Source organism: Rattus norvegicus, chromosome 16, assembly GCF_036323735.1.
Source record: "Rattus norvegicus strain BN/NHsdMcwi chromosome 16, GRCr8, whole genome shotgun sequence".
Classification (NCBI taxonomy): Eukaryota; Metazoa; Chordata; class Mammalia; order Rodentia; family Muridae; genus Rattus; species Rattus norvegicus.
The window spans coordinates 85,160,573-85,179,246 of NC_086034.1; positions in this window are offsets into that span (position 1 = coordinate 85,160,573).

Here is an 18,674-nt window from a genome sequence, read left to right on the forward strand (position 1 = left end):
CTGTAAGTAACTTCCAGCAAAAGATTTCACCGCAACCAGAGGCTTGCACAATGAAAATAACGTGGCCCGGTGATGAGGGCCCATGCCCTCGGTGACTTCCCTCCCTGACTTCCCGGTGGCTAATATTTCCCTGCTGATTAAGTGCCATGTGGAGGGCACTCTTTAGAATCCAAACTATTACAGAATTTTCATATGAAATGCTGTCACCTGATCTAGGCATCCTGCCAAGGTCTTAGTATCATTACAGCGTCAGAGATGTAATTTTTGAACATGACACAGACCCAGGATTCTATTTAAAGAGCCTGGCTGTGGAGGCATCTGGAGTGAGCGTGGTAGGCTTTGTCCACAGGTCTGGATGCACCCTAATGATGACAGGAGCCAGTATAGGTTTGTATTAAAGCCAAAAGAATACAGGTAGAGATGCTCTTAAGGTGGCTGGACACCAGAGTAGATTCTGTGACACAGATGAATAGGGAAAGCAAGCTGCAGAAAGTGCCTTGGTGTCATATGTCTGTGTTAAACAGGCAGAAGAGTCAGCAAGCAGAGGGCTAACTGAGTCACGCTCTGCCCTGGTGGTGAGAGGCTTCCTTCAAAGAATGTGATGACAACCTCTGATCTGATCATTTTACAGAACAATGTCAGCGCTTCCCTAACCCACCCCACAATGGTTCTTCGTCCTCCTGTTGAGTATCTGTGTGTGTGAGAGAGAGCATGTCTCTTCTACCCCAGGGGTTCAGAGGTAGGATTGGAGTTCACAGCTGGTCACACACCACTGGCTTAATTCCTGTTCCCATTACAAATCAAGGAAGCCTTATGGAGATAAGGACTGTTGAGAATCTGGAGTCTCTGAATATCTTTAAAATTCTAGAATATGTAGAGCCGTTGAGAAGGCTCAGTGGGTAAAGGTACTTGATACCAACCCTGAAGACCTGAGTTTGATATTCAACCCCACATAGTGTAAGGAGAGAACTTCTGCAAATTGTCCTCTAGTCTCCACACACAATAAATACAGATAGGTAGGTAGGTAGGTAGATAGATGATAGATGATAGATAGATAGATAGATAGATAGATAGATAGATAGATAGATAGGGTGGGTAGGTAGGTGGGAGGGTGGATGGATATAGATAGATAGATAGATAGATAGATAGATAGATAGATAGATAGATAGATAGATTAGGTGGGTGGGTGCATGATAGATAGATAGATAAATTGATTGATAGAGATAGATAGATAGATAGATAGGGTAGGTGGGGGGTGCATGATAGATAGATAGATAGATAGATAGATAGATAGATAGATAGAGTAGGTGGGTGGGTGCATGATAGATAGATAGATAGATAGATTGATAGAGATAGATAGATAGATAGATAGATTGATAGAGATAGATAGATAGATAGATAGATAGATAGATAGATAGATAGGGTAGGTGGCTGGGTGGATAGATGGATGGGTGGGTGGGTGGACGGACAGATGGACAGACAGACAAGCAGATGGACGGACAGACAGACAGACAGACAGACAGATAGATGGAAGGATGTAGAAAGCTTTGAGCTCTATTCATGGCACACAGACACATCCAGTGTTCACGGGTTATACCTCATGAGCTGACCCTGTTTAGGTCCCCACTCCTTGCCAATCAAGCAGCATCTGTAACAGGAGGGTTGTTCTAAATAGAGCAATGATTGGCTGGAGAACGAGGGTATCGATCTAGATTACGACATCATCATATCAACAGGAAATGATCAATTAACATTTAGGGGATTGTTTAGGAAACTGAGAATCCAGTGTTGCAGCTGAAAACTTTCCAGGCAACAGGGATTTCTCCTTTACTCATCGTGGTAACGTACGTGTGTGTGTGTGTGTGTGTGTGTGTGTGTGTGTGTGTGTGTGTGTGTGTGTGATGACTGAGACAGGAGCATTATCAAGGTCAGCAGGAGCTACATTAGCAAAACCCCATCTCAAAACAACAGGGACAAGAAGCAGTCAATAGGTGTACTGGACCACATGTTAGTCATAGAACTAGAATCTGCCTCCGTTTTCTCAGATTAACACATGAACTTTTACCCCTCGGGGATCCTAACAATTAGCACCTTAGCTGCTGCTCCTCCTATCTCACAGCCCCTCTTCCTTCTGGTCACTGGTGGGAATCTTCTCAGGGTGAAGATGCCCTGTGGCCTTGCGGCCCCCTTTACTGTCCATTAGGACAATGTTATCCATCTACGTGGAGCACAGAAAACGCCCTTCCTCTCATGGATGCACAGGGTAAATGGCTACACACAGCCCATGTGAGACAGACGGAAGCAAGAGGATCCCGACAGCAGCATCCAGGAGAAGACTTTTCAAGCTCTCCTGTGCTAGCCCGTCTCAGCCAACAGACTGACTACAAGGGTAGCCCTTGGGAGAGCATTCTGATGATGGCAGCCCTGGAGCGAGCTCCACACAGAAGCTGAGTCGTGTGATGCTCCTGGCCGTTTCCGTGCCCTGCAGCAGAAGGTACTATTAAGGGAAACCAAGTAAAGTGAATTAGAGATCTCTCCAGGTGACCAGCTTGGCAGCCGTTTCTTCATCTATAATTACAGAAAAATAAAATAAAAGGGAGCATCCGGAATGTTGCTCTCAATTAGACTTTCGCTGGCTCCCTGAGCACGGCGGACTATAGGAGCGAGCGAGGGGCATGGCTAGGCTTCGGGTGACTCAGGTTTCCCCGGTTTGAGTCTCTTCACGTCTATCTCCGGATCTGCATGAGCCTAACACACCTTTTAAGACAATTAAAAAAAAAAATTACCTCGCAGGAGGAATCTCCAGATTTCAACTTGCAAACCATGGTTTCCAGGTACTTTTTGATTTCGAGCTGTCCCTCTAAGGACCACAGATCTGGGGGGCCAAGGCGCCATGCCTTCACTGCGGTGTGGACAGCAGTAGCTGGAGATCCTCCTCCGTGGGTTTGTTTGGATCCTGATAGGAAATCTGGGTACTTTTCCCTGCAGGAGACTGAAGGGCGGTGTAGAGTGTGATGGTGATGGGCAGTGGAAAATCCCAGTTCCCACCCCATCCTGAGTGACTTCCCAGGTCGGAGCCCCACAAGCCGTTTGTTTACAGTGGTCGGTCACATGAACTGTAAGATTTATGCCCGAGCCGTGGGCCTCGCGGGTGGAGCTTCCCCCTCTGAGATATGCAAATCTGCCTCCGAAACAATGGAGCCGAATTAAAATATCTTCCGTAGCACACGAAGTCGTTGCCTTCTTGACATGTTAGCAAAGCCATTGTTAACCTCCCATTGTCCCACCCCTCCAGTGACTGTCACATCTGCTCCTTAAAATGAAGTTCACTTCTTAAAAGAAATTGCAAAACAATATTTTATAATTATCCAACGCCGACTTCAGATGAACTGCATTTTAATTTTTTCCCCCCAAGGAATTTGAGGCTGTTGCTATTAAGGCATCAGAAAGAAAGGGAACTCGCTAAGCTTGGCCTTTGAAGTCCTTTGAAATTTAATTGACCGTCAGGCCACGGATTGTCTTGGCACATGACCATTTAATAAAAGGAAAATCAGCCTTGCATCAGGAAGAAAGGTGTAATTCATCAACGCTGCACACCATTTACATGGCCGTCCACAGAGATTTCTGGGGGAAAAGTGCAGAACACACACTTTTAAGTAATTTATGAGCTTTTGAGAGCGTTAAAGCGACTGAATCCTGGCAGTAAGAAAAATGTTTGTGGACAAGTACACTTAGTTCTTTTAAACACTTGAGCCACAACTGTATCTCACCTGCTGCCCGATTAGTACAGTCACTGGGCAGGGCTTTTTCCTTCTTCCTTTTTAAATCAGGAATTTTGAATAAATAAATAAATAAACACCTTAAAGTGTTTAATTTGAACAATACCACTACTTTACTTCCAAACAGAACCAGTTTTCTGACAAATCTCACACGTGATTCAATGTAAACATACTAATGAATTCTCATGCTCTCACATGGGCCATGAGGGGGCTTATCCTAAAGAAACATAGTCACCAGCTTTTCCAAAGTTTGATCCAAAACCAGCTCAGCCCCTGTGGCCTTAGGGTTTGTGGGAGGAAGACTCTGAACGGAGTCTCCTCCTCCTCCTCCTCCTCCTCTTCCTCCTCCTCCTCCTCTTCCTCCTCCTCCTCCTTTTCCTCCTCCTCCTCCTCCCTCTTCTTCCTCCTCCTCCTCCTCCCTCTTCTTCCTCCTTCTCCTCCTCTTCCTCCTCCTCCTCCTTCCTCCTCCTCCCTCTTCCTCCTCCTCCTCTTCTTCCTCCTCCTCTTCCTTCTCCTCCTTCTCCTCCTCTCCTTCCTCCTCCTCCTCCTCCTTCTCCTCCTCCTCCTCCTTCTCCTCTTTCTCCTCCTCCTTCCTCCTCCCTCTTCCTCCTCCTTCTTCCTCCTCTTATTCTTCCTCCTCCTTCCTCCTTGTCCTCTTCTTTATCTTCCTCCCCCTCTTATTCTTCCTCCTCCTCTTCTCTCTATTCCTCTTCCTCCTCCTCCTCTTTCTCTTCTTCCTCCTCCTTCTTTTAGTACCCCTGAAGATGGAAGGGTGGTGGGGACTCTGTCGTTCGTGCTGACCTCCTCTCTGGTGACCTCTGAAGCTTCGAGCAGTCACTCATGTCTGAACAGGCGTTTCCACTTGTGTGATACTGAGACATCATGGAGAACTATGGTGTTAATCTTCAAACACATCAGAACCATTTTCTAACATCAAACTACCCAGAGAAGCACACAGTAGGGTAGCCCCCGTCATTCTCCCCCAAATGTCCTGTGTGTTAGGTACATATATAGGTGTGCACACATATAGCACCGAGACCGCTGTTATACGAGTATGTGATGTAATAGTGATCCCAAACTCCAAAAGTCCTAGCAGAGATGCACGAAAAATGGGACCTACACCTTCTGTGCAAACCTAAGACACCGTCATGCGTTGGGTACTTGCCATGTGACCACTGCTGCCAACTATACATGACATCATCAGCATACATGATGTTGACCCTTTTAATGGATGAAGGTGAACTATACCTGTCAGGGTGTAGTTCAGGGTCACAGAGTTAGCATATGTGAGCCTATAGAACCCTGGTAACTACTGCAATCCCCAAATTCCCCCACTCACTGACCCAGTCTGAACTGCCCATACTGAGCTTCCTCTATTCTCTGTAATACCCTGTGTCAAGTGATGTCCTCCTCACCAAGCTTGCACACTGTCAGATGAAAGGCCACACCCTGCTTTATCTTTCCCGTGATCGTGTGTCCATGCAGTTACCCACAGAGCTTGATTTAAATAAATGCAAGCACATAACCTACTAAGTAGATGACTTTCAGAATGTTCATACAAGATAAGAGGTGGTGCTGAGAAGATGGCTCAGCGGGCCAAGTGCTTGCTGCACAAGCTCAAGGACCTGCCTGAGTTCAGGTCCCCAGTGTCCATGTAAAAAGCTGGGTACAGTGGTCTACACATGTACTCCCAGGGCTAGAAGACAGAGACAGAGAACTCATGAGAGCTTATTGGCTCACTAGTTCAGCCAACTAGTGAGCTCCAGGTTTAGTGAAAGACACTGTCTCAGAAATAAATGATCAATAAATAAATGGAGGATATTAGAGGAAGATACTCAATATTTATCTCTGACACATTCATATGTGTGCACATGCAAATGTGTGTATATGCACACACATGTACACACACACACACACACACACACGCACGCACACAGAGGGAGTGTACTTTTGGAGAGGTTGGATTCAGGGACGCAAAACAAAATGACAACTTTAAGACAGCTTTGCTGGACACACTGTATTATTTGCCAAACTATATACAAAGCTATCATATTAGGAGCCTCCAAGATAAAGAGTGGTTGGATTTGGCTGTGAGCGTGAATATTCGACAAGAATTTTCCACTGGATTCTGAGGCAAATCTACGTAGTCCATCAATGTCTCTGGGGGAACATGGTTAATGTAATTTAGCACCTCAATATGAGTGCTAACATCTTTGACAGGAGAGTCTATTTGTGGTGATTAAACACTTCACAATGAACCGTAAGGGGCTGCGCCTACATTGAACCACTCTGATGAGGGAGACATAAATGCAGCCCGCTCTATATATCCAAGTCACCTTTCTCGTGCAGGCTTGTTCCAGGTGCAATGGCTGTACCTCAGAAAATCTGTTCCACCCGACCTCAGAGTACAGGGCTGAGCTGGGGGCCCAGCAGCTGCTGGTGCATTCAGTTAAATACATGTTTTTCTCATTGTTGTCTCATGACATTTTGCTACAATGAAGCAATGTATGTGTTTAGGAAGTTGTGTCTGCAATGAAGACAAGAAGAAGACACACCCCTGCCCATGTAAGGACCAGGCAAGCCAAAGTGACATCGTCTCCAACGCAGCCCTTCCATGCACTCATATAAAAACCTGTGATTTGTTAAAGTTGTCTCCCACATGAAATGAGCGTGAAAGAATGAACCAGTCCCGATCTTTTAAACCACATCCTTTATTCGGAAGAATCCACACTTCGAAGAGTCCACAGGAGATAACCCGTTCCCTGCAGGAAACCACTTACTCTGGTGATGTTTTAGTGGGATCTTTTCATAGGTGCCTCGTGCTATCTGCTTTCCATGCCCCCGCTTCCTGCTGGAATTTGCGGCAATCGGAATTTGCCCGCAATGTGTATGTGTCACAGAGCCACAGAGATGTTCCTAATGATGCGTTTGCTGAGCTTCGAACACAACAAATGCTTCAAGGGGGTCTCTTGGGAAGTGAGGCTGCCTGGCACAGCCCTAGTAAGAGCTAAGAGAGACACACGCTGCCCCAATCTCGGTGTAAACACCAGCCTTTTAATAATAGTTGTTCATTAATTAATAGTCAACAAGATTTGAAAGGGTGCCAGGTATTCTTTTAAAATCTTCACCAGCAATTTCCACATTAAAAAAAAAAATCTATAGACCTTTTTTACTTTGACGAAAATGATATACTCCAGCTTGACTGCATGACATTTGTTTTAGCTTTTTTTTTCCTTTTTAACCTGAATGTTTTGTTGCTGAATCCCATTTATGGCTCAGTACCTCACTGTGAATAAAAATAGACACGTTTTTTAACAGGGCGTATCGTCCAAAACACTTGATAGATTCTGAACACGTGTTTGGGAGGCTCAGGAACAAGCACTGAGTGACCGACCACTCTGTGGCAACAGAGGTTTGTGCTGTAGGTAGCTGGCATCAAGGGCTGATATTCACAGTGTTGCAAGGACACTGTCAAGAGAAGACCCGGCAGATGAGTGTGTTATGCTGTGCGCTCAAAGGGACCAATGCTGTGAATGAGAGAGAGCAGAAGACACAAAGGGGACAGATGAGGGTGACCTGTGAGCAAAGCCTTGAAGGAGACAGGAGACAGAGGACACTTGGAGTCAGAGCTGTGGTCCTGTGGTGAAGTGTGTCTGGGGTGGGAAGAAACTGGGTTCAAGAAAATGGCAGAAGCAGTGGAGGGGCCTAGAGTTGGGGAAGAGATCAAAGAAGTCACAGGGACTATCAGCCTTGGAGGCACTGAAGGAAGGGCTTTGCCCAGGTGGAGATACAAGGTGTTTCACAGGGGTCAGGAGACAGTATCCTGGGCTAACTGGACAGAGAGCACAGTCCTGCCTATACCGTAGTGCTCCCTGCAAACATTTTGAGGACTAGTCTCTGGAACCCATGGCTGAGACATGCTTTGCAGAAGTTGTCGAGTCCAGATTAGGTCATGAGGAAGGGACTTACTCACAGATGGCTAATTTACTACAAAGAGAAAGAGATGAGGATCACACCATGGGATTTGGAGACAGACTGGGTCTGTACCCATGTACTGGCCACGGACTGATGCTATCTTAGTGAATTTTCTATCTTAGCGAAGAGCCAAGGGAACTTATAAAGGACAAAGTTTAATGGGGCTCACAGTTCCAGAAGGTTAGTGTGTACGACCATCATGGCAGCAGGCAGGCAGGCAGGCAGGCATGGTGCTGGAGCAGTAGCTGACAGCTTACAACCAGATCTATAGACTTGATGCAGAGAAAGAGAGATAACTGGAAATGGGAAGTGACACTCCCTCTCCAACAAGGCCACACCTTCTCATCCTTCCCAAACAGTTCCACTAACTGGAGACCAAGCATTCAAATACATGAATGGATTGAGCCATTATCAGTCAAACCACCACAGCCACCATAGGCTGAAGTGAGGAAAGGTGGTCGCCTACAGCCTTCCATAGGAGCATAGCTCTGGAGACACCTCAACTTTTGACTCCTTACATAGGGTGGAATAAGGTGGGTGGGGCTTGTGAGAGAGCAATGTGAGGCAAGGATCAGAAACCCTGTGTCTTAAGCTGATACTTGTTTCAAACTGTTTGTTCAACCACAATGCAGGAGACATGGTTTGACAATGCTAGTGCATGCTGGGATGCCAGCTATCCTAGTGCATGCTGGGATGCCAGCTCATCCTAGTGCATGCTGGGATGCCAGCTCATCCTAGTGCATGCTGGGATGCCAGCTCATCCTAGTGCATGCTGGGATGCCAGCTCATCCTAGTGCATGCTGGGTTGCCAGCTCATCCTAGTGCATGCTGGGATGCCAGCTCATCCTAGTGCATGCTGGGATGTCAGCTCATCCTAGTGCATGCTGGGTGTCAGCTTATCCTAGTGCATGCTGGGTGTCAGCTTACCCTACTGCATGCTGGGGTATCAGCTAATCCTACTGCATGCTGGGATACTAGCTTATTTTACTGCATACTGGGCTCCTGGCCATCTCCCTGGTTTCTTTTGCACCTTTCCCTGGTTTCTTCTTCAATCTCTACTCACAATGTATGAATGACTTCTTCCATGTCAGAGAGACGACTCTGCCACTATGCAGGTACTTTGTATACCCCAGCTGCCTTGCAGTTCATGAGGGAGGACTATCAAGGTGTGGCTGTGGTGCCGGCAGCACGTCATTCCTTGGCTAAGGTTTCCTATCTCCTTATCTGTAGCATTTTCCACTTAAGCATGATGTAAACACACGTGAGATGCGTCCCCATCAGCAATTACAACAACTCCAGTCAGCAGCTTCACAGGACTTAAAAAATAACATACCAGAAAGAAAAAAAAAAGAAAAAGAAAAAAAGACCATGTCAAAGGTACCGTGAGAAGAAACAAAGTCATGCTTTTGTGTCAGAGTAATTTGGCCAAGGCAGAGTCAGTGGACACCTGCTGGGAGGGTGAGTGTAAGGAAGGGTGAGTGTGAAGGGGAGGCCGTGGGGGTGAGTGTGGAGATGAATGTGTAGATGAGTGTGAGGAATGAATGTGAAAATGAGTATGAGGATGGGTGTGAGGGATGAGCGTGAGGATGAGTGTGAATGACAGGAATGAGGGAACGAGGGGAAGGAACATTAGTGATCAGGTCTCCCAGTCTCTGGAATTCCCAGCCTCAGAGACCCCCTTCCCTGCTGACTCCTGTCTCCTCCCTTGGATCTTCCTCGTCAGGAAGCCCCTGAGATTCCTGCCCTTGCTTTCCTGGTGCTCCTGGCTCTCCAGAGAAGGGACGAAAGGTCCTTCCTCTTGTGCTTACTTTCGTGAATACTTTATACTTTTATCAAAGTGACCATGGAAATTCCTGGTGGATTCCCCAGGCTTGGCTCCGGGGACTCTTGCTTTGTGCCTCCCTCCCTGTGTCTGCCCTGGAAGAGGACAGTAGGCTACTCCAGTCCCTGATGTGGCAGCCACTCTGCCTGTGGGAAACCAGACCTCCCGGTTACCTTCCCAGCTCAGCAAGGAAGCAGCTCTCTCACAGACCTGCTGTGCTGTGTCCTCTCCCAAGCCTTGCAGGGTTTACAGCTCACCAGGCTACCTCCCTCATGAAGACGGTTTGCCTCTGTATCATTGACTCTGAGGACTCAGTTCAAGTCAGATTGAAACATTTGACTTTCCTCTTGTGATTTATAGAATATATGGCTTCTGATTTGGAAAAACAAAACAAAACAAAACACCCCACCACAGATGGGGCTTAGGGATTATGAACACATTGATGTGATTTTTGTATTGAAACTTTTGTAGTTAGTGCAGAAATCTGTGGTGGTGTAATAAGAACCATCCTTGTGCAAGGAATGTCTGAGGTTCGCACTGGCATGTGAGTGCACGGGCAATGAGAAGTTTTGACACGGGTGATATCATCTTCTGGGAACAATGCAATTCACCCCAGATGGATCCAGTGAGACAGATTTATGGCTTGTCCTCTTTCAAATCTTAGAGGTTTTTCTTATGATTTGCTTTTGGCACATAGTTCAGTGTTGCTTTTTCTGTACACACGTGTACACACATACTCAAGAAGAGATCTGCCCCTGGGCCAAACACACAAAAACCTTCCTTTGTCTTTGCTCCCTAAAGACCCAGGGTCACAACCACGCTAGGAACTTCCATTGTAATGGGTTTGTCAGTAACTGGCAGACAGTGGTCGGAATAGTGTGTATGTTACCAACACGCAAAACTGTGCCATTTCATAGAAGCACCCCAGTGTTTGGGTAGCTGCAGGGTCTGGAAGGGCCTTGAGCCTTTCCCCTGTGGATCCTGAGACCTGGCTTCGCCGTGCTTCTCAGCAGCATCCATAGACCTGGGAGAACAAGCCCACCACCTCCAGTCTCCATCAGACACTTTCTCAAGGGGTGTCTCTCAGGCTCCCTGAATGCCCCTCTCACAATACCTGCTGACAGATGATGGATGGATCTTAGATGTGGCTCTGGCCACTTTTTGCAAGTCCTGTGGTTTTCCTGTTTGCAAGGCCCCTTGGCTTTGAAGCCTTCATGAACCTTTAGGCATTGGGAGTTTCAAGTCAACACTGCAGAGCCACAGTTTTGACTTACCCTGCATGTTTTGCAAGCAAAGGAGTCTTGGCATGCACACCTCCTGCTGCTTCTTCAGTCCTGAGGCCAGAGAGTCTGTTTCTTATGGAAGCTTGCTTTTCTCCTGGAAGACCATATAAGCACCAGGTTTACTGCTGGTACATCCCTATCCCCTCCTGTCCCTTTGGCTTCCCCCAGGAATTCCCCTCTGACTACACAGAGGCCCACGCCTTGTCTTGGCCTCCTCCTAGCAACCAATACCCAGGAGCTCGTGGAAAAGCAAGTTGACACAGGAATGGATATATCCCCTCTGCGAAGGTGTTCAGGCTGGTGACTTTCAACACAGAAACTCCTGACCAATGTTCGCTCTGACCAGAAATAAAAGCCCTTCACACACCCACAGAAAAGTGTGTGTGTGTGTGTGTGTGTGTGTGTGTGTGTGTGTGTCTACTGACACATAGCATGAGAGGTGAGTCCTCCCATCTGATGAGTGCAGAGCAAGAACTTTGGGGAGGGAGAGAGGGAAAGGAAGGGGAAGGAAGAGGGAAAGGGGGAGGGGAAGGGGAGGGAGGGAGAGGGGGAGGAGAGGGAGTGGGAGAGGAACACTCACCAGTTTGGAAACAGGAACACAGAAGTGTTTGTGTGCACACTTGCCTGTGTAGGATGATGACAAGGACCACAGGCGTCTTCTCTCAAGTGCCCTTCACTTCCCTGTTGTAAGGCAGGGTCTTTCATTGGCCTGAAACTCAATAATCAGCCTGGGCTGGGTAGCTAAGGGGCCACAGGCACTCAGCAGTGTCCATTTCCCTGGTGGCCGGGTCACTAATGCTCACTACGATGCCTGACTGTTTAATTGTGGGTTCTGGGGATTGAACTCAGGACCTCATTCTTGCCAGGTAAGTATTTTGGCAACTGAGCCATCATCATGCCCCAGGAGCTTCACAGCATAAGAAATGGAAGTGGATTGATCTCAACCCAACACATTGACTAAGGGGCCGGTACTAAGCCAGCCTCCTAGAAGCCCCAAGGTGTTCTGGTATGCAGCCACCAGCTTCCCATTTTCTGGCTAACCACCACCCCTCACTCTGTGGTAGGCACTCTCACATATTCTTACTCACTGCCCCATATATCCTAAAGTATGGACCGTGACCGTTCCTATTCTTTTTTTTTTTTTTTTTTTGGTTCTTTTTTTCGGAGCTGGGGACCGAACCCAGGGCCTTGCACTTCCTAGGCAAGCGCTCTACCACTGAGCTAAATCCCCAACCCCCGTTCCTATTCTTAATAGCCAAACTGTCTACAGACTGGATCAGGCTAAGTCTCGATTGCACATTGCAGTAGACTTGTCTTTTCTGTAGAATAGACCTTTCATAAATGCAAAGGTCTGATTGGACTCAGGTCCAATTAAGTGTCCTCTTTGACAGTTTCACACATTCGTTCAGAGCACTCTGGTTGCCCTCACCCCCACCCTCTCTTATCTGTTTACCTGTGATGTTTCCCACATTCATGTATTTTTTGCTTAGCTTTGTGACCCCTTTCAGCCTAATTCTGGGCACCTTTGTGATTTACTGTCTGTGACTGTACACACCTAACCGAAGACAGTGACCGGCCCCTTGCCAGTATTCACCAGCGGCTACCGTCATCTGGAGGTTCATCGGGGATTGGAAAGTTCTTTCTAATCAGTTTGCTAACCAGGACCTTCGGAGGGTGACTTCTCTCCTCACCAGACATTCTTTCTCTTTCCATGCAAGCTGAGGTAGAAAATCTCATCTATTCTTCCCTTACTTGCCATCCAGAACGGTGGACTCACTTCTCACAGGTACCACTCAAACCACTCTTGCTTAGGCTATCCTAAAAGATCCTGCCAAGCTGCCAAGGTCAAGAGGTACATCTGCGGGACCGGAGAGGTGGCTCCGTGTTTAAGAGAACTTGCCTGCTCTTCCAGAGGTCCTGAGTTCGATTCCCAGCACCCACATGGTGGCTCACAACCATCTGCAATGGGATCCGATGCCCTCTTCTGAAGACAGCTACAGTGTACTCATATACATAAAATAAATAAATATTTTTTTTTAAAAAAAAGAGGTACATCTGCTGCCCGCAAGACGGGTTTACAAAGAACAGCTCTGGAAGTGGCGCTTGGGATGCTTCCTTTCTGTAAACGTGAATGTCGTGCTTCCAGGGACCTGCCCAGGGAGCTGTGTTGAGTAGCATTACACTGGCCAAAGCTGGCCTGACCACTGCTCTGGGCTGCTTGTAGTAAGGACACACTGCACAGGCCTCCCTTGGATAGCAGCTTGCCCGGGCAAGCCTGACCTTGTATATCCATGTGAGCACCCTCCAATGGTACCCTGGGGGCAGATTCTGGGCACCCCTGTGGGTTGCAGCTGCTGCTGTGCTGTCGGCCAGACAAGTCACCCTCCTTCAACACGAAAGACATCTTTAGAACCCCAGAGTCTTACTGGACATCTTCAAGAAGCACAGAGCTGCGAGAATGTTTTTCGGCTGGTCTGCTGGCTGGTGACTTCCTCCTGTCTCCATGGGGGTAGTTAGAGAGAAGAGGACATTACCGTATGTCCAGTGACCTGGGTGGCTATAGGATCCTATGGTGTCTGCTTCCCAGCCACCCTCCCCAGGGCAGAAACTGAAGACCTAATTTGCCTCCTCCGGGCTCAGTGTATGGTTCTGTGCATGGCAGGGTCGGTGGCACACAGCCCAGTCTCCACCTCTGGCTGAGCGAAATGCAGGATATAGGAAAAGCAAGCCACTGGCAGCTCTTCCTACCTGGCTGTTTTGGGCTTCGATGCCACGTGTGGCGTGGGGCTTCCAGAGCACACTGAGAATGTTCCCTGCGGAGCCACCAGCATGGCAAGAATCACCTCTCACGTCCTCTCCTTGATGGATCCGAGCAAAGGGGCCAGACCTTGGGTCTCTTAGTAGCCAAGATTCCTATGGGTAGCTAATGCTTAACAAATATAGAGAGAACAGTGCTCCTCGATCCAGGAGTTGGTCTATGTCTTCTAGCGCCGGTGGGATCCATAGAGCAGGGGCTCTGACTTCCATGACAGCTCTTTGTCACTGAACACGATGGTGCTGGAAGATGTCCGCCTCTCCTGTACATGAAGTATCCGGGACACCAGTCTTCTAGCAGAAGTGATGTAGCCCATACCAAATGTGTCTCTGGTGGACCACCGTGTCACCCCCCTGCTCTTCTGGCTGCTGACTAGAAAACAAGGAAGCAGATCCCCCACTAGTCTGTGGTACAGGAGGTTGATGGGGAAGGTTAGACCCCTGCGATCTGGGCTTTTCTTGTCAGGAAAAGAATGTATGCATCGATACAGCAGACCAGCAAGTGACACATTCACGGAGAGGAGGAAATTCTGAGAAATCCAGTACCTACTCGTCAGGGGGCAACTTGGAGTTCCCCATTGAATGACCATATTGATGTGCCTAGGATATTGGTGTGGGGGTGTTTCTTTGCACAGCAAAATACGTTTTATTACCGTATCTGAAGGGGGCACTGGAGCACTCCACGTGACTCGGGGCTTCAACCAGGATCCGTGTGGTAAAGAACTAGGCTGAGAGCCTCCTAGGGGAGCTGAGAGAGGAAAGCTCTGTAGGGTCCAGAGGGCTGATGAGTAGGAGAGAGGAGGTGAGGGCCAGACACATACCCTCTGGTCCGACATTCATGCCTCGCTCCAGCCACGGTTTATGGAGTACTCACAGTATTGCCTGACTCCATTAAGCACTTCCATTTCCCTAAAAGACAAATTAATCTATTTTACTAGGTTGATAATTGGAGAGTATTATGCCTAGACACCACTTTAAAAGTCGCCGAGAGACTTTTTCCAGTTGCTTTTTTCAGGAAGTGCAGCTTGCTGGCTGTCCTGGAGTCACAGGAGCCAGCTGAGGACACTCAGACTCATCATGTTCCTCCCAGTGGCCAACTCTAACTCTGTGTGGATGCAACCGAAAATAGAGCTTGTGGCCACAAGCAGAAAGGCTCGGCAGTGACCTTGGCGCCCGAGGCCAGGAATCTAACAAGGGCCCCATCTCTCCTAGTGTCTTCCTTGTGTCGTTGGCTCTACTGATCCCTCTCCAATTCACCCTGAAGTTCTGGCTACCCCCTATTCCCAAGTCCTAACATTCAACTGAGCCTGTGAGACGGCAACTCCCTCCTACACCTCCCTCAGGAGCTGCACCTCCCTCACTGTCTCTGGGCAGGCCACAGGTAATTCATCCATTACCCAGGTCTTTGGAATAGGGTAGTCAAACCGTCCGAGGTGACAAACTGTTCCCGCTGCCCATAGATCCCTTCTCTCTGGAGCCCTGCAGAGAGGGGGCGATCTGAGTCCTTGCCACCAAGTTTAGCACCAAGGTTAAGAGTTGCTGATCTCATTGGTGGGACGAAGTACCTGATCAAAGCAACTTGAAGGAGGGAGGATTAATTTCAGCTCACAGTTTGAAGGGATACAGTCCATTGTGGTGGCCATGGCGGGGCAGAAGTAACCTGAGGCTGCTGGCTCCATTGTGTTCACAGCCAGGGAGCAGAAGGTTGGTCTCTACTCTTTTCCCTTTATTCCGCCCACGGGATGGGGCTGAGCTCATTTTTGTTGCTGTGGCTCTACCCTACAGTCTCCTAATTACTTACCATCTTCTTTCGACAAAGATTTATCCTAATTCCAGTCTCTGCTATTAAAACACCTGCCCGTGGCATGCACACACAGGTAGCACTCAACAGACTCTGTGGGCAATTTTTAAAAATATTATTTATTTAATGCATATGAGTACACTGTAGCTGTCTTCAGACACACCAGAAGAGGACAGCATATCCCATTACAGATGGTTGTGAACCACCATGTGGTTGCTGGGAATCGAACTCATGACCTCTAGAAGAGCAGTCAGTGCTCTTAACCACTGAGCCATCTCTCCAGCTCTGGGCATTTTTTTAAGAAAGGGGAAACACCTGAAGTTGGGAAAGGAAAATGTGTATGAGCAGGAATATAAGGCAAGAATTGGGAGGGTCAGGCTCCAAACACGCTATACCCATATGTGAACATTCAATAAAATATGCTTTAAAATAGCTGTAAGGAACACTACTGAACTAACTGTTTTTTTTCCTTGCTTTTCTCCCTTTTATTGAAAATAAATATTTTTCATGCAATATATTTCCAATTTGCTTTTTTCTCTTCTATGTCTCCCAGTTTTCCCTACCCCTCCTTCCCTCCCTTCCAGGTCCACTCCCTTTCTGTCTCTCATTGGAAAAGAACGGGCTGCTAAGATAGACAACCAAACATGACACAATAAAATATGAGATGGAGCAGAAACTATCATGTCGAAGTTGGACATGGCAACCCAGCAGGAGGAAAAGAGTCCCAAAAGCAGGCACAAGAGTCAGGAACACACTCTCTGAACTTAACCTTCAACTAAGAAAAATAAATAAATAAACACCTCATGATACTGAATACTTCCCCAGGCCCACAGGAAAACGTCAATAGCAATGACCTTATATGTGAAAGATCCAGTGTTTGCACTTGAAAACAGCAGAAATACTACGTCCAGTGGGTTTAAGATAGATGATTAAATATTGGGTGTTGACACTTAGTGTAATGAGAATAGACCACTTAGGTTTTTATATCAGTTAGCAAAATAAGAACATCAGAGAATAAAATGAGTGGATTACAGGAAAATATATCTGATCCTTATGTCTGACTACATAAGAAACCTTGAAGTATGCAGGTCCACTGAACAAACGTTAATGGGAAATAGAGAACACTTTTCACTTCCACGAAGAAAACTTAAATTTCTTAGGTAAAGACGTGAAATAAGCAACATTGTAACTGACCTAAGTGCATAAACACACTTAGCACGTATGTAGCATGGAGGCATGGTGATAAACAACCAAGTTTACACACATGGGAGGAAAGCTTAGCCAAACAAGAAAAGAGTGTGTGTTTGCAGGGATTGGGCTGAGGGATGCCCAGTGGTTAGGAGCGTGTGCTATTCTTGCAGAGGACCAAAGTTTGTTTCTTGGCATCCACACAGAAGCTCACAAATGCTCTTAACTCCCGTGTGTGTGCACTCAGTGTCCTCTTATGGTCTCCCTGGGCACCTGCATACAGACAGTGCATATAAATTCACACAGGTACACACAGAGAAATAAACCTTTTCTAGACCTAAAGGGGTAGGTAAAGAAGAGAAGAGACACCTGTGCCTTCTCAGCTGAGAACACCTGGCTTTGTCAGCAACCAGAGAAGATCATGTGACATGTGACAAGGCACAACTCTCACTACTGAAGCCTTGGAGTGAGGGAGATGGAGAGGGGGCCATTCTCACATAACTGGGACAGCTCCTTGGCAGTGTGTAGGAGGCACTCTCTGCTCTTCAGCATCGGGAGAATCACGATTCTGGTGTGTAAGTCTGTCCTTTGGGATGATGCAAAACATCAACAAGATGCATATAGAACAGAGTCACTCAGATACTATTGACAACTGAAAAACAAATTTTGAAAGCAGTGTTACTGGACTGCAGGATAATAAAGAAAAACAAGTGTCCCGTGCTCCTGTGCATCTGCAGGCAAGGACGCAGCCATTGCATGGATGGCTAAAGCAGCATCTCTCACAGGCAGATCCAGGATGACAGCTGGCAAGTAGAACCCCAGTATGCCTGCCTTGCTCAGGAAGCTCCCGTAGTTAAGTGCGGGTACAGATAATCAGTTCCCAGAGAGCATCTGACCCTTGAACTGTGAACCTTAACCTCCAAGACTGGAGAAGCGCCACTGGGTTCAGGACCTTGGAGAACTCCATGGTGGTGGTGAGATGGAGAGATGCAGCAGGATACAGTAGGAGGTGTCTGGTGAAGGGATGCTTGCTGTGGGGCTACTCTTGCCATGTCAGGCAGTTGGCAGCTGGAGGAAGCCATGAGGGAAGCTTCCAGAGAGGACAGGGCCATATCCATGGATGTGCATATAGGTAAGACCTTGTCACAGAACCTAAGTTCATAAGGACTTGAGAGACTTCTGAAAGTCAAGCAAAGCTGTAGGAACGCAGAGGCACTAAATGCCATGCCCTGCATTGATCCATTATTGCAGTAGCTTCTGCACATTGTCTTGTTGTCCCATGTGGTGAAACTTCACTTTCTGTCCATGTAACGAGTCAGAGTGTGACTTCTGGGGTGAAGGCAGCCTCACAGAGAGATCTGGGAGGTGCACTCTAGAGCAACACTTGTTGGGGGTGCCTCGTGGCTGGTGTGGATCCCTGTGGCAGCTCTGACCACACAAGAGTGAGTAACCCTAGGAAGCCCTCAGGCTCAGCCCTCTCCCTCCAGGGAGTCACATGACTTTGGTCTGCATATAAGGGAAGGAATATTTATCGAGAATTTGTTTTCCAAATAATCATCCACTCATATACAATGTGTTGAGTATGTGGTTTTCACTTTCAGGATTTTCTTTCTTTCTTTTGTAAAGTAACTTTGTAAGTGTGTTCCATTTAGTGTTGCTACCTGTTAGTGTGGCTTAGCACTAATACAAAGTTCTATTTAGATGCTATAGGTAAAGCATTATGTTCTTCCTAAGTTAAAAAAAAAATACTAGAGAATAAATACACACTTGCCTAGATTGAAAGACTGAGTGCAGATATTTGAGGACCAGGTGGATAGCTTGGCTGGAGAAGTGGTTACTTTGTAACGATGAGTCCCTGGGTTAGCTCCTCTAAGACCTACATAAAACAGCCCTTCAGGTTGCCATGCTCTTATAATCCTAACACTGGAGGGGTGGAGACAGGCGGATCCTCCTGGGTCTTGCAAGTGAGCCAGGCTATTCTAATCAGTGAACCCCAAGCCAACTCAAGACAT